Source organism: Scyliorhinus torazame, chromosome 2 (genome assembly GCF_047496885.1).
Source record: "Scyliorhinus torazame isolate Kashiwa2021f chromosome 2, sScyTor2.1, whole genome shotgun sequence".
NCBI classification, from domain to species: domain Eukaryota; kingdom Metazoa; phylum Chordata; class Chondrichthyes; order Carcharhiniformes; family Scyliorhinidae; genus Scyliorhinus; species Scyliorhinus torazame.
Genome location: NC_092708.1, coordinates 382,439,615 through 382,454,710, shown reverse-complemented (window position 1 = coordinate 382,454,710; position 15,096 = coordinate 382,439,615). Strand labels below are relative to the sequence as shown.

Here is a 15,096-nt window from a genome sequence, read left to right as displayed (position 1 = left end):
TACTCCTGGCATTGAAGTAGACACACTTCAAACCACCTACCTGAACGCTGGCCCCCTCCTGCGACGTCAAATCTGTGCTCCTGACCTCTATACTCTCATTCTCCCTTACCCTAAAACTACAATCCAGGTTCCCATGCCCCTGCTGCATTAGTTTAAACCCCCCCAAAGAGCACTAACAAATCTCCCCCCCAGGATATTTGTGCCCCTCAGGTTCAGATGTAGACCATCCTGTCTGTAGAGGTCCCACCTTCCCCAGAAAGAGCCCCAGTTATCCAAAAATGCAAGCTACTTAAATGCAAGTTCTTTCTTTCTTATGAATAAAGGATGTGACCGATTTCTTACATTCTAATCAACTACGTTGATTGGAGGTGTCACCACCTCTGGGCTAGAACCTCTGGGTTTGATTCCTGCTCCAGGACTTGGCCACCACAGCAAGTGTGTTCATGACAAAGAGATTGACTGTCAAGCTGTAAATCCTTATGATGGCCCTATGACCTGTGGTAAGAGCGGGATAGTCTCCTAGTCTGCATGGTAATTATGGAGTGATGGTCCTCAAAGCTCTAGCCCCTAGTGACAGACTGGTGACCTGTTCCAGCAGAAAACTATCTGTGGCAATACACATGCGCACACGATTTGTCTACCTCATGTACCAATAGGCTTGGGGAGTCTGTAATTCATATCAAGAGGGCTCCCACTCACCCTGAATTATTTTAAATCGTAACAATGGAGTATGAATGGTCCCTTTGGAAATCTGTGGGTGGCGCAGTAACACAGTGGTTAGCACAGTTGCTTCACACGCCAGGGTCCCAGGTTCGATTCCCGCTTGGCAGTGCGGAGTCTGCACATTATCCCTGTGTCTGGATGGGTTTCCTCCGGGTGTTCCAGTTTCTTCCCACATGTCCCGAAAGACGTGCTTGTCAGGTGATTTGGACATTCTGAATTCTCCCTCTGTGTACCCGAACAGGCGCCTGATGTGACGACTAGGAGATTTTCACAGTAACTTAATTGCAATTTATACGAGCCAGGGTTTAGAGAACCCCAAAGTGTATCAAGGAGTTCACCTGACTCACAACTTTTAATAGATTGTGGTATGGGGAGCACACGGCCCACTCTACAGGTGTGGTACAGCAGAAATGGAAAAGTATTTTTTAAAGCAAAACAATGTTTATTCTATGAATTCAAGTTAACCTTTTTAAAACATACAGTGAACATCTTAGCAACCATCAATTCAAATACAACACTAAGTAATTCTTAATAACTTCCCAGACAAAAGAAACACCTTTTAACAGAAACACATTAGGTTTACATTTACTACTGAGGACATTTATAATTCTGAATTCACCAAATGATCAAGGGATAGTCTTTTGATGGCAGAGAGAACAGCAGTACACCTACTTGGTCTGGCTTCAGCTCCAACACTGAAAACAAAACTAAAACACACCCTGAAGCCTGCTCAAAAACGAAAGCAAAAAGCTGACAGACAGCCCAGCTCCACCCACTCTCTGACATGACTGCAGTAGTAAACACCCATTTCTTAAAGGTACTCTCACTACAGCTATTTATATACACACCCATTTATAAACACCCATTTCTTAAAGGTACTCTCACATGACACAATGTTAATGTAAACCTACTTGTGACACTAATAAAGATAATTTTTATTGTACGGAAAATGGGCTAAATTATGTCGTAAAGTGAAGATTTTGAGAAGATATATATGTCCGCCACACTGCATCATGTCTCTTAAAGGTTAGAATGCACGTCAGATACAAGTATTTACTTTTTCAAGCTGGTGACTGATATTGTGTGGATAAATACACGAGCCTCGCTTCTGTGCACAGCAAGATCCCACAATTAGAGCCCTTGTTTTTTTGTTGTTGGTGGCACTAACTGAGAGGGGAATGATGGCCAACAACAACCTCGGGGGAGCCCCCTGCCCATCGTTGAATAGCATCCTGGGACAATGAGCTGTTGAGTCCATGGCTTCAATTTGAAGTCTCGTGCTGACGTAAGTAACTCCAATCCCGCAGCACCACCACAGTGCTGCAGTGCTGCAGCAGGATTCGGCCTGCTGTTACAGGAAGTCGCAACCCTCTGACCTCCGGAAACTGAAGAGAAAGGTCGAAGAGGACAAAAAAAACAACACCAACGTTAGTTATTGTGAGATTGAAGAATACTTATGAAAGAGGAATATGTGACAGCTATGTCTTGTTTCATCGATGTAGGGAATGAAAATGCTATTGTCAGTATTATCAAAAGAGCCAGCTCAAGATGCTGCTCCTACCCCTACCATAGGAAATGGTATCTTTAATAATATTCTGGAACTACCAGGCATTGCATTGGGATTGTGTGTCAAAATGTTGTCTCTTTTCTCTCTGCATCAAAACAGAACAGTTCTCAGCAGCCATGCAGGGGTAAACAGAGATTATTATTGTAATATGTCTTTAAGGGATGGAAGCATGGCATCGCTAGGAGGAAAGTGTATCCTGTGATCCAGTTTTGATTTCATTTTTGCCTATTGTAAGGATCCTCCTGTTAATCCCTATCGGCTCCTTGTTTTTCCGTTTTTAATTTGTTATTCTGCCATTCAATTTTTGTACATGGACAAATCTTTTTTTTAAATTAGAGTGCCGAACTACTTATTTTTCCGAATTAAGGGGCAATTTAGCGTGGCCAATCTACCTTCCCTGCACATCTTTGGGTTGTGGGGTAAGACGCACAAACACGGGGAGAATGTGCAAACTCCGCACGGACGGTAACCCGGGCTGGGATCAATCCCGGGTCCTCTGTGCCGTGAGGTTGCAGTGCTAACCACTGCACCACTGTACCGCGTACGGTCAAAACTTTGCCTATACCTTTAAGGTAGACTTCACCTTTAAGTTGGAGAAAAAGTGAACCTCCAGTAGGATGTGCTGTTCGGGCTGCCCATCAGAGATGACAGCTCTTGATGGACTTGCCTGGCAGCCAATGAGCTGTTTCAGATTCCTGGGGTTTAGTTAATAACCTATGCTGACTGGTGCTGACCATTCTGGAATGTTCCTTCCTCAATGAGACTGTGTTTCCAGTTTTTAGTTTCGTTTTTGATCAGAAGCTGGAGGGTCACAGCTCTGATTTCCCTCTCTCTCATCTGATGGATTTGGTCTAAATATCCAGAGAAAAGACCTTTCTCTCTGCACAGCCAGATTGAACTGCAGGAAGAATCCAGTCCAGCGGCAGCTGAAGGCAGGGCCAGTTATTTTAAAACACTTTTTAAAATTTTGTTTGGGGAACTCTGTTCTTATCCCAGAAAGGCTATTGTTCATTCTGGTGGGGTTGCATCCAAATCAGAATTACACAGGCCTGGGGCAGGCCTGCTGAGTGAAGGCCCAGCTTAAGAAAATTAAAATGACTCCCCAGAGGGAATACTACAGCCGGAGAGTACTGACTGAATGCAGCTGCCAGGAGATCATCTCTAAGGATACACTGGTGGTTTCAATCCTGTAGCATCCTGGGAGTACAGCCTGCTACAAAAATGACCTTAACATCCGAAGCAAGGACCCTCATCTTCCATTTCAAATTAATCCTCTCATTATCTCACCCCTTTCCCCTCCCTCTGTGTGTGTCTGACTTGTGTGTGTTTGGGCAGAGGGAGGAATAATAAAAGTGGGGGAGTAGTAGATTAGCTGACCATTCTATTATAGTTAATGCATGTCTTATCTCTATTTTTGTAATAAAAAAACAGTTGTTGTGTTTCACTTACAAATCTGGTGCCTGTAAATCATTGCGGCAGTCGTGAAAGAGTAAGGAAGACTGGGGTAAGAGCAAGGAAGACAGGGGGAAGAGCAAGGAAGGCTGGGAGAAGAGCAAGGAAAACCAGGAAAGAGCAACGAAGAGCATGGGAAGAGCAAGGAAGACCAGCGGAAGAGCAAGGAAGACCAGGGGAAGAGCAAGGAAGACCGGGAGAAGAGCAAGAAAAACCAGGGAAGAGCAAGGAAGACCGGGGGAAGAGCACGGAAGATTGGGGGAAGAGCAAAGAAGACTGGGGATGAGCAAGGAAGACCATGAAAGAGTAAGGAAGACTGGGGTAAGAGCAAGGAAGACCGGGAGAAGAGCAAGAAAAACCAGGGAAGAGCAAGGAAGACCGGGGAAGAGCAAGTAAGACTGGAGGAAGAGCAAGGAAGACTGGGAAAGAGCAAGGATGACCGGGGGAGGAGAGCAAGGAAGACGGGGGAAGAGCACGGAAGACTGGTGGAAGAGCAAGGAAGACAGTGGAAGAGCAAGGAAGATTGGGGGACGAGCAAGGAAGAGGGTGGGGAAGAGCAAGGAAGACCGGGGAAGAGCAAGGAAGACCGGGAGAGGAGAGAAAGGAAGACCGGGGAAGAGCAAGGAAGGCCGGGGGAAAAGCAAGGAAGACTGAGGAAGAGCAAGGAAGACTGGGGGAAGAGCAAGGAAGACCGGGAGAAGAGCAAGCAAGACCAGGAAAGAGGAAGGAAGACCAGGGGAAGAGCAAGGAATACCGGGGGAAGAGCAAGGAAGACCGGGGAAGAGCAGGAAAGATTGGGGGAAGAGCAAGGAAGACGGGGGATGAGCAAGGAAGACAGGGGGAAGAGCAAGGAAGGCCGGGAGAAGAGCAAGGAAAACCAGGAAAGAGCAACGAAGAGCATGGGAAGAGCAAGGAAGACCATGGGACGAGCAAGGAAGACTGGGGAAGAGCAAGGAAGACCGGGAGAAGAGCAAGAAAAACCAGGGAAGAACACGGAAGATTGGGGGAAGAGCAAGGAAGACTGGGGATGAGCAAGGAAGACCGTGAAAGAGTAAGGAAGACTGGGGTAAGAGCAAGGAAGACCGGGGGAAGAGCAAGGAAGACCGGGGGAAAAGCAAGGAAGACCGTGGGAATAGCAAGGTAGATGGAGGTAGAGCAAGGAAGACAGGGAATAAGCAAGGAAGACCGGAGAAGAGCAAAGAAGACCAGGAAAAGAGCAAGGAAGACCAGGAAAGAGAAAGGAAGACCGGGGGGGAGAGCAAGGAATACCGGGTGGGAGAGCAAGGAAGACTGGGGAAGACAAGGAAGACTGGAGGAAGAGCAAGGAAGAGCGAGGAAGAACAAGGAAGACAGGGGGAAGAGCAAGGAAGACCAGGGGAAGAGCAAGGGAGACCAAGGGCAGAGCAAGCTAGATGGGGGTAGAGCAAGGAAGACAGGGTAAAAGCAAGGAAGACCAGAGAAGAGCAAGGCAGACCGGGGGAAGAGCACGGAAGATTGGGGGAAGAGCAAGGAAGACTGGGGATGAGCAAGGAAGACCGTGAAAGAGTAAGGAAGACTGGGGTAAGAGCAAGGAAGACCGGGAGAAGAGCAAGAAAAACCAGGGAAGAGCAAGGAAGACCGGGGAAGAGCAAGTAAGACTGGAGGAAGAGCAAGGAAGACTGGGAAAGAGCAAGGATGACCGGGGGAGGAGAGCAAGGAAGACGGGGGAAGAGCACGGAAGACTGGTGGAAGAGCAAGGAAGACAGTGGAAGAGCAAGGAAGATTGGGGGACGAGCAAGGAAGAGGGTGGGGAAGAGCAAGGAAGACCGGGGAAGAGCAAGGAAGACCGGGAGAGGAGAGAAAGGAAGACCGGGGAAGAGCAAGGAAGGCCGGGAGAAAAGCAAGGAAGACTGAGGAAGAGCAAGGAAGACTGGGGGAAGAGCAAGGAAGACCGGGAGAAGAGCAAGCAAGACCAGGAAAGAGGAAGGAAGACCAGGGGAAGAGCAAGGAATACCGGGGGAAGAGCAAGGAAGACCGGGGAAGAGCAGGAAAGATTGGGGGAAGAGCAAGGAAGACGGGGGATGAGCAAGGAAGACAGGGGGAAGAGCAAGGAAGGCCGGGAGAAGAGCAAGGAAAACCAGGAAAGAGCAACGAAGAGCATAGGAAGAGCAAGGAAGACCATGGGACGAGCAAGGAAGACTGGGGGAAGAGCAAGGAAGACCGGGAGAAGAGCAAGAAAAACCAGGGAAGAACACGGAAGATTGGGGGAAGAGCAAGGAAGACTGGGGATGAGCAAGGAAGACCGTGAAAGAGTAAGGAAGACTGGGGTAAGAGCAAGGAAGACCGGGGGAAGAGCAAGGAAGACCGGGGGAAAAGCAAGGAAGACCGTGGGAATAGCAAGGTAGATGGAGGTAGAGCAAGGAAGACAGGGAATAAGCAAGGAAGACCGGAGAAGAGCAAAGAAGACCAGGAAAAGAGCAAGGAAGACCAGGAAAGAGAAAGGAAGACCGGGGGGGAGAGCAAGGAATACCGGGTGGGAGAGCAAGGAAGACTGGGGAAGACAAGGAAGACTGGAGGAAGAGCAAGGAAGAGCGAGGAAGAACAAGGAAGACAGGGGGAAGAGCAAGGAAGACCAGGGGAAGAGCAAGGGAGACCAAGGGCAGAGCAAGCTAGATGGGGGTAGAGCAAGGAAGACAGGGTAAAAGCAAGGAAGACCAGAGAAGAGCAAGGCAGACCAGGGGAAGAGCAAGGAAGACCGAGCAAGGGCAAGCAAGACCGGGAGAAGAGTAAGGAAGACCAGGAAAGAGCAAGGAAGACCGGGGGAAGAGCAAGGAAGACCGGGGAGATCAAGGAAGACCTGGGAAGAGCAAGTAAGACTGGAGGAAGAGCAAGGAAGACTGGGGAAGAGCAAGGAAGATCGAGGGGGGAGACAAGGAAGACCGGGGAAGAGCAAGCAAGACTGGTGGAAGAGCAAGGGAGACTATGGAAGAGCAAGGAAGACCGGTGGGGGGAGCACGGAAGACCAAGTGGGGAGAGCAAGGAAGACCGGGGAAGAACAAGGAAGACTAGAGGAAGAGCAAGGAAGGCCGGGGCAGAGCAAGGAAGACCGGGGGATGAGCAAGGTAGATGGAGGTAGAGCAACGAAGACAGGGAAAAAGCAAGGAAGACCGGAGAAGAGCAAAGAAGACCTGGAAAAGATCAAGGAATACCAGGAAAGAGCAAGGAAGACCGGGGGAAGAGCAAGGAAGAGCATCGGAAGAGCAAGGAAGACCGTGGAAGAGCAAGAAAGATTGGGGGACGAGCACGGAAGACTGAAGGAAGAGCAAGGAAGAGCGGGGGAAGAGCAAGGAAGACCGGGGAAGAGCAAGGAAGACAAGGAAAGAGGAAGGATGACCGGGGGAAGAGCAAGGAAGATGAGGGAAGAGCAAAGAAGACCGGGAGAAGAGCAAAGAAGACCAGGAAAGACCAAGGAAGACCGGGGGAAGAGCAAGGAAGTCCGGGGGAAGAGCAAGGAAGACCGGGAAAGAGCAAGGAAGAGCGGAGAGAAGAGCAAAGAAGACCGGGGGGGGGGTGCAGTGCAAGGAAGACCGGGAAGGCAAGGAAGACAGGAGGAAGAGCAAGGAAGACCGGGGAAAGAGCAAGGAAGACCGGGGGAAGAGCAAGATAGATGGGTGTAGAGCAAGGAAGACAGGGAAAAAGCAAGGAAGACCTGGGAAGAGCAAGGAAGACCGGGTGAAGAGCAAGGAAGACCAGGAAAGAGCAAGGAAGACCTGGGGAAGAGCAAGGAAGACCAGGGAACAGCAAGGAAGACCGGGAAAAGAGCAATAAAGACCAGGAAAGAGCAAGGAAGACCCGGGGAAGAGCAAGGAAGACCGGTGGGACAGCAAGGAAGACCGAGGAAGAGCAAGAAAGATTGTGGGAACAGCAAGGAAGACTGGGGAAGAGAGAGGAAGACCGGGAAAGAGCAAGGAAGACCAGGGGAAGAGCAAGGAAGACCGAGGAAGAGCAAGGAAGGCCGGGGGAAAAGCAAGGAAGACCGGTGGAATAGCAAGGTAGATGGAGGTAGAGCAAGGAAGACAGGGAAAAAGCAAGGAAGACCGGAGAAGAGCAAAGAGGACCAGGAAAAGAGCAAGGAAGACCAGGAAAGAGAAAGGAAGACCGGGGGGAAGAGCAAGGAATACCGGGTGGGAGAGCAAGGAAGACTGGGGAAGACTGGAGGAAGAGCAAGGAAGACCGGGGAAGAGCAAAGAAGACAGGGGGAAGAGCAAACAAGACCAGGGGAAGAGCAAGGGAGACTGGGGGCAGAGCAAGCTAGATTGGGGTAGAGCAAGGAAGACAGGGTAAAAGCAAGGAAGACCAGAGAAGAGCAAGGCAGACCGGGGGAAGAGCAAGGAAGACCTGGGGAAGAGCAAGGAAGACCAGGGAACAGCAAGGAAGATGGGAAGAAGAGCAATGAAGACCAGGAAAGAGCAAGGAAGACCCGGGGAAGAGCAAGGAAGACTGGTGGAACAGCAAGGACGTCCGAGGAAGAGCAAGAAAGATTGTGGGAAGAGCAAGGAAGACTGGGGAAGTGAGAGGAAGACCGGGGCAGAGCACGGAAAACTGGGGGAAGAGCAAGGAAGACCGGGGAAGAGCAAGGAAGGCTGGGGGAAAAGCGAGGAAGACCGGGGGAAAAGCAAGGAAGACCGGGGGAATAGCAAGGAAGACCAGGGAAAAAGCAAGGAAGACCAGGAAAGAGAAAGGAAGACCGGGGGGAAGAGCAAGGAATACCGGGTGGGAGAGCAAGGAAGACTGGGGAAGACAAGGAAGACTGGAGGAAGATCAAGGAAGACCGGGGAAGAGCAAGGAAGACAGGGGGAATAGCAAGGAAGACCAGGGGAAGAGCAAGGGAGACCGGGGGCAGAGCAAATTAGATGGGGGTAGAGCAAGGAAGGCAGGGTAAAAGCAAGGAAGACCAGAGAAGAGCAAGACAGACCAGAGGAAGAGCAAGGAAGACCGGGCAAGAGCAAGGAAGACCGGGAGAAGAGCAAGGAAGACCAGGAAAGAGAAAGGAAGACCGGGGAAGAGCAAGGACGACCGGGGGAAGAGCAAGGAAGACCAGGGAAGAGCAAGGAAGACCGGGAGAAGAGCAAGGAAGACCGGGGAAGAGCAAGAAAGATTGGGGGAAGAGCAAGGAAGACTGGAGGAAGAGCAAGGAAGAGCTAGGATGACCGGGGAAGAGCAAGGTAAATGGGTGTAGAGCAAGGAAGACAGGGAAAAAGCAAGGAAGAACGGAGAAGAGCAAGGAAGACCGGGGAAGAGCAAGGAAGACCAGGGAAGAGCAAGGAAGACCGGGGAAGAGCAAGAAAGATTGGGGGAAGAGCAAGGAAGACTGGAGGAAGAGCAAGGAAGAGCTAGGATGACCGGGTAAGAGCAAGGTAAATGGGTGTAGAGCAAGGAAGACAGGGAAAAAGCAAGGAAGAACGGAGAAGAGCAAGGAAGACCGGGGGAAGAGCAAAGAAGACCGGGGGAAGAGCAAGGAAGACCGGGGAAGAGCAAGGAAGACCAGGGGAAGAGCAAGGAAGACCGGGGAAGAGCAAGAAAGATTGGGGGAAGAGCAAGGAAGACTGGAGGAAGAGCAAGGAAGACCAGGGAAGAGGAACGAAGACCGGGAGAAGAGCAAGAAAGAGTAGGGAAGAGCAGGGAAGACCGGGGGAAGAGCAAGGAAGACCGGGGAAGAGCAAGGAAGATTGGGGGAAGAGCAAGGAAGACTGGAGGAAGAGCAAGGAAGACTGGGGAAGAGGAACAAAGACCGGGAGAAGAGCAAGAAAGAGTAGGGAAGAGCAGGGAAGACTGGGGGAAGAGCAAGGAAGACCGGGGAAGAGCAAGGAAGATTGGGGGAAGAGCAAGGAAGACCGGGGGAAGAGCAAGGAAGACCGGGGAAGAGCAAGGAAGACCAGGGGAAGAGCAAGGAAGACCGGGGAAGAGCAAGAAAGATTGGGGGAAGCGCAAGGAAGACTGGAGGAAGAGCAAGGAAGACCAGGGAAGAGGAACGAAGACCGGGAGAAGAGCAAGAAAGAGTAGGGAAGAGCAGGGAAGACCGGGGGAAGAGCAAGGAAGACCGGGGAAGAGCAAGGAAGATTGGGGAAGAGCAAGGAAGACTGGAGGAAGAGCAAGGAAGACTGGGGAAGAGGAACGAAGACCGGGAGAAGAGCAAGAAAGAGTAGGGAAGAGCAGGGAAGACTGGGGGAAGAGCAAGGAAGACCGGGAAAGAGCAAGGAAGATTGGGGGAAGAGCAAGGAAGACTGGAGGAAGAGCAAGGAAGACTGGGGAAGAGCAAGGAAGACCGGGGTGGGGGGGAGAGAGAGAAAGAAAGACCGGGGAAGAGCAAGGAAGGCCGAGGGAAGAGCAAGGAAGACCAGGGAAGAGCAAGGAAGACCGGGGAAGAACAAGGAAGACTAGAGGAAGAGCAAGGAAGAGCAAGGAAGGTCTGGGCAGAGCAAGGAAGACCGGGGGATGAGCAAAGAAGACCTGGAAAAGAGCAAGGAATACCAGGAAAGAGCAAGGAAGACCGGGGGAAGAGCATGGAAGACTATCGGAAGAGCAAGGAAGACCGTGGAAGAGCAAGAAAGATTGGGGGACGAACACGGAAGACTGAAGGAAGAGCAAGGAAGCCCGGGGGAAGAGCAAGGAAGACCGGGGAAGAGCAAGGAAGACAAGGAAAGAGGAAGGATGACCGGGGGAAGAGCAAGGAAGACGAGGGAAGAGCAAGGAAGACCGGTAGAAGAGCAAAGAAGACCAGGAAAGACCAAGGAAGACGGGGGAAGAGCAAGGAAGACTGGGAAAGAGCAAGGAAGACCGGTGAGAAGAGCAAGGAAGAGCGGGGAGGGGCAGTGCAAGGAAGACCGGGAAGGCAAGGAAGACAGGAGGAAGAGCAAGCAAGACCGGGGAAAGAGCAAGGTAGACCGGGGGAAGAGCAAGATAGATGGGGGTAGAGCAAGGAAGACAGGGAAAAAGCAAGGAAGACCGGGGAACAGCAAGGAAGACCAGGAGAAGAGCAATGAAGACCAGGAAAGAGCAAGTAAGACCCGGGGAAGAGCAAGGAAGACCCGGGGAAGAGCAAGGAAGACCGGTGGAACAGCAAGAAAGGTTGTGGGAAGAGCAACGAAGACTGGGGGAAGAGCAAAGAAGACCAGGGAGGAACAAAGAAGATTGGGGGAAGAGTAAGGAAGACCGGGAAAGAGTGAGGTAGACAGGGGGAAGAGAAAGGAAGACTGGGGGAAGAGCAAGGAAGACCGGGGAGGAACAACGAAGATTGGGGGAAGAGCAAGGAAGACCGGGAAAGAGCAAGAAAGACCGGGAAAAGAGCAAGGAAGACCAGGAAAGAGCAAGGAAGACTGGGGGAAGAGCAAGGAAGACCGAGGAAGAGCAACGAAGGCCGGGGGAAAAGCAAGGAAGACCGGGGGAATAGCAAGGTAGATGGAGGTAGAGCAAGGAAGACAGAGATAAAGCAAGGAAGACCGGAGAAGAGCAAAGAGGAACAGGAAAAGAGCAAGGAAGACCAGGAAAGAGAAAGGAAGACCGAGGGGAAGAGCAAGGAATACCGGGTGGGAGAGCAAGGAAGACTGGGGAGGACAAGGAAGACTGGAGGAAGAGCTAGGAAGACCGGGGGAAGAGCAAAGAAGACCAGGGGAAGAGCAAGGGAGACCGGGGGCAGAGCAAGCTAGACGGTGGTAGAGCAAGGAAGAGAGGGTAAAAGCAAGGAAGACCAGAGAAGAGCAAGGCAGACCGGGGGAAGTGCAAGGAAGACCGGGAGAAGAGCAAGGAAGACCAGCAAAGAGCAAGGAAGACCGGGGGAAGAGCAAGGAAGACCGGGGGAAGAGCAAGGAAGATCAGGGAAGAGCAAGGAAGACCGGGAGAAGAGCAAGGAAGACCAGGGGAGATCGAGGAAGACCTGGGAAGAGCAAGTAAGACTGGACGAAGAGCAAGGAAGACTGGGGAAGAGCAAGGAAGATCGAGGGGGGAGACAAGGAAGACCAGGGAAGAGCAAGGAAGACTGGAGGAAGAGCAAGGAAGACTGTGGAAGAGCAAGGAAGACCGGAGGGGGGAGCACGGAAGACCAGGGAAGAGCAAGGAAGACCAAGTGGAGGGAGCAAGGAAGACAGGGGAAGAAAAAGGAAGACTAGAGGAGGAGCAAGGAAGAGCAAGGAAGGCCGGGGCAGAGCAAGGAAGACCGGGGGAAGAGCAAGGTAGATGGAGGTAGAGCAACAAAGACATGGAAAAAGCAAGGAAGACCGGAGAAGAGCAAAGAAGACCTGGAAAAGAACAAGGAATACCAGGAAAGAGCAAGGAAGACCGGTGGAAGAGCAAGGAAGACCATCGGAAGAGCAAGGAAGACCGTGGAAGAGCAAGAAAGATTGGGGGACAAGCACGGAAGACTGAAGGAAGAGCAAGGAAGACGAGGGAAGAGCAAGGAAGACCGGGAGAAGAGCAAAGAAGACCAGGAAAGACCAAGGAGACCGGGGGAAGAGCAAGGAAGACCGGGGGACGAGCAAAGAAGACCAGGAAAGACCAAGGAAGACCGGGGAAGGAGCAAGGAAGACCGGGGGAAGAGCAAGATAGATGGGGGTAGAGCAAGGAAGACAGGGTAAAAGCAAGGAAGACCGGGGAAGAGCAAGGAAGACCAGGGGAAGAGCAAGGAAGACTGTGGAAGAGCAAGGAACACCGGGTGAAGAGCAAGGAAGACCGGGGTGGGGGAGAGCAAGGAAGACCGGGTTGGGGGGGGGAGAGCAAGGAAGACCAGGGCAGGCAAGGCAGACTGGAGGAAGAGCATGGAAGAAAAAGGAAGACTAGAGGAAGAGAAAGGAAGACCAGGAAAGACCAAGGAGACCGGGGGAAGAGCAAGGAAGACCGGGGGAAGAGCAAAGAAGACCAGGAAAGACCAAGGAAGACCGGGGAAGGAGCAAGGAAGACTGGGGGAAGAGCAAGATAGATGGGGGTAGAGCAAGGAAGACTGTGGAAAAGCAAGGAAGACCGGGGGGGGGGGGGCAGAGCAAGGAAGACCGGGGAAGACAAGTTAGACTGGAGGAAGAGCAAGAAAGACTGGGGAAGAGCAAGGAAGACTGGGGGAAGGGCAAGTAAGACCAGGGGAAGAGCAAGGAAGACCGTAGAAGAGCAAGGAAGACCAGAATAGAGCAAGGAAGACCGGGGGAAGAGCAAGGAAGACAGGGAGAAGAGCAACGAAGACCATGAAAGAGCAAGGAAGACTGGGGGAAGAGCAAAGAACACCGGCGGAAGAGCAAGGAAGACCGAGGAAGAGCAAGGAAGACCGGGGGGAACAGCAAGGAAGACTGGGGGAGAGCAAGGAAGACCGGGGAAGACAAGGAAGACTGGAGAAAGAGCAAGGAAGACCGGGGAAGTGCATGGAAGACCGGGGGGAAAGCAAGGAAGACCAGGGAAAGAGCAAGGCAAACCAGGGCAAGAGCATGTAAGAGCGGGAGAAGAGCAAGGAAGACCGAGGAAGAGCAAGGAAGATTGTGGGAAGAACAAGGAAGATGGGGGAAGAGCAATGAAGACCGGGGAAAAAGCAAGTAAGACCATGGGAAGAACAAGGAAGACCGGGGGAAGAGCAAGATAGATGGGGGTAGAGCAAGGAAGACCGGCGGAAGAGCAAGGAAGACCGGGGAAGAGCAAAGAAGATTGGGGAGAGAGCAAGGAAGACTGGGGAAGAGCAAGGAAGACCAGGAAAGAGCAAGGAAGACCGGGGTGGGGGAGAGCAAGGAAGCCGGGTTGGGGGTGGGGTGGGGTGGAGAGCAGGAAGACCAGGGAAGACAAGGCAGACATAAGGAAGAGCATGGAAGACTGCAAAAGAGCAAGGACGACCGGGGCAAGAGCAAGGAAGACCGGGAGAAGAGCAAGGAAGACCGAGGAAGAGCAAGGAAGATTGTGGGAAGAGCAAGGAAGACGGGGGAAGAGCAATGAAGACCGGGGAAAAAGCAAGTAAGACCAGGGGAAGAACATGGAAGACCGGGGGAAGAGCAAGATAGATGGGGGTAGAGTAAGGAAGACCGGGGAAGAGCAAGGAAGATAGGGGGAGAGCAAGGAAGACTGGGGAAGAGCAAGGAAGACCAGCAAAGAGCAAGGAAGACCGGGGTGGGGGAGAGCAAGGAAAGCCGGGTTGGGGGGGGGGGGGAGAGCAAGGAAGACCAGGGCAGGCAAGGCAGACTGGAGGAAGAGCATGGAAGACTGGGGAAGAGCAAGAAAGACAGGGAGAAGAGCAAGGAAGACTGGTGAAGAGCAGGGAAGACCAGGAAAGAGCAAGGAAGACCCGGGGGGTGGGGAAGACCAGGGCAGACAAGGCAGACTGGAGGAAGAGCATGGAAGACTGGGGAAGAGCAAGGAAGACCGGGAGAAGAGCAAGGAAGATGGGGGTAGAGCAAGGAAGACAGGGAAAAAGCAATGAAGACCGGGGAAGAGCAAGGAAGATTGGGGGAAGAGCAAGGTAGACTGGGGAAGAGCAAGGAAGACAGGGAAAGAGCAAGGAAGACCATGAAAGAGCGAGGAAGACTGGGGGAAGAGCAAGGAAGACTGGGGGAGGGTCAAGGAGGACCGAGGAAGAGCAAGGAAGACCGGGGGAACAGCAAGGAAGACTGGGGGGAGAGCAAGGAAGACCGTGGAAGACAAGGAAGACCGGGAGAAGAGCAAGGAAGATGGGGGTAGAGCAAGGAAGACAGGGAAAAAGCAAGGAAGACCGGGGAAGAGCAAGGAAGATTGGGGGAAGAGCAAGGAAGACTGGGGAAGAGCAAGGAAGACAGGGAAAGAGCAAGGAAGACCATGAAAGAGCGAGGAAGACCGCGGAAGAGCAAGGAAGACGGGGGAAACCAAGGAAGACCAGGGAAAGAGCAAGGAAGACCGGGGCAAGAGAAAGGAAGACCGGGAGAAGAGCAAAGAAGACCGAGAAAGAGCAAGGAAGATTGTGGGAAGAGCAAGGAAGATGGGGGAAGAGCAAGGAAGACCGGGGAAAGAACAAGTAAGACCAGGGGAAGAACAAAGAAGACCGGGGGAGAGCAAGATAGATGGGGTAGAGCAAGGAAGACCGGGGGAAGAGCAAGGAAGACCGAGGAAGAGCATGGAAGATTGTGGGAAGAGCAAGGAAGACGGGGGAAGAGCAATGAAGACCGGGGAAAAAGCAAGTAAGACCAGGGGAAGAACATGGAAGACCGGGGGAAGAGCAAGATAGATGGGGGTAGAGTAAGGAAGACCGGGGAAGAGCAAGGAAGATAGGGGGAGAGCAAGGAAGACTGGGGAAGAGCAAGGAAGACCAGCAAAGAGCAAGGAAGACCGGGGTGGGGGAGAGCAAGGAAGACCGGGTTGGGGGGGGGGGAGAGCAAGGAAGA

General features: G+C 52.1%; 1 long non-coding RNA gene across 1 annotated transcript in view; it reads right to left on the bottom strand.

The window, feature by feature from the left end:
• Positions 1-1,193: 1,193 nt before the first annotated feature.
• LOC140407929 (uncharacterized) overlaps positions 1,194-15,096 on the bottom strand; it is a 38,740-nt gene continuing 24,837 nt past the window's right edge. Inside the window, exon 3 of the long non-coding RNA XR_011939900.1 lies at positions 1,194-2,108. This is a non-coding gene — a long non-coding RNA (uncharacterized lncRNA). The remainder of the gene's footprint in view (positions 2,109-15,096) is intronic.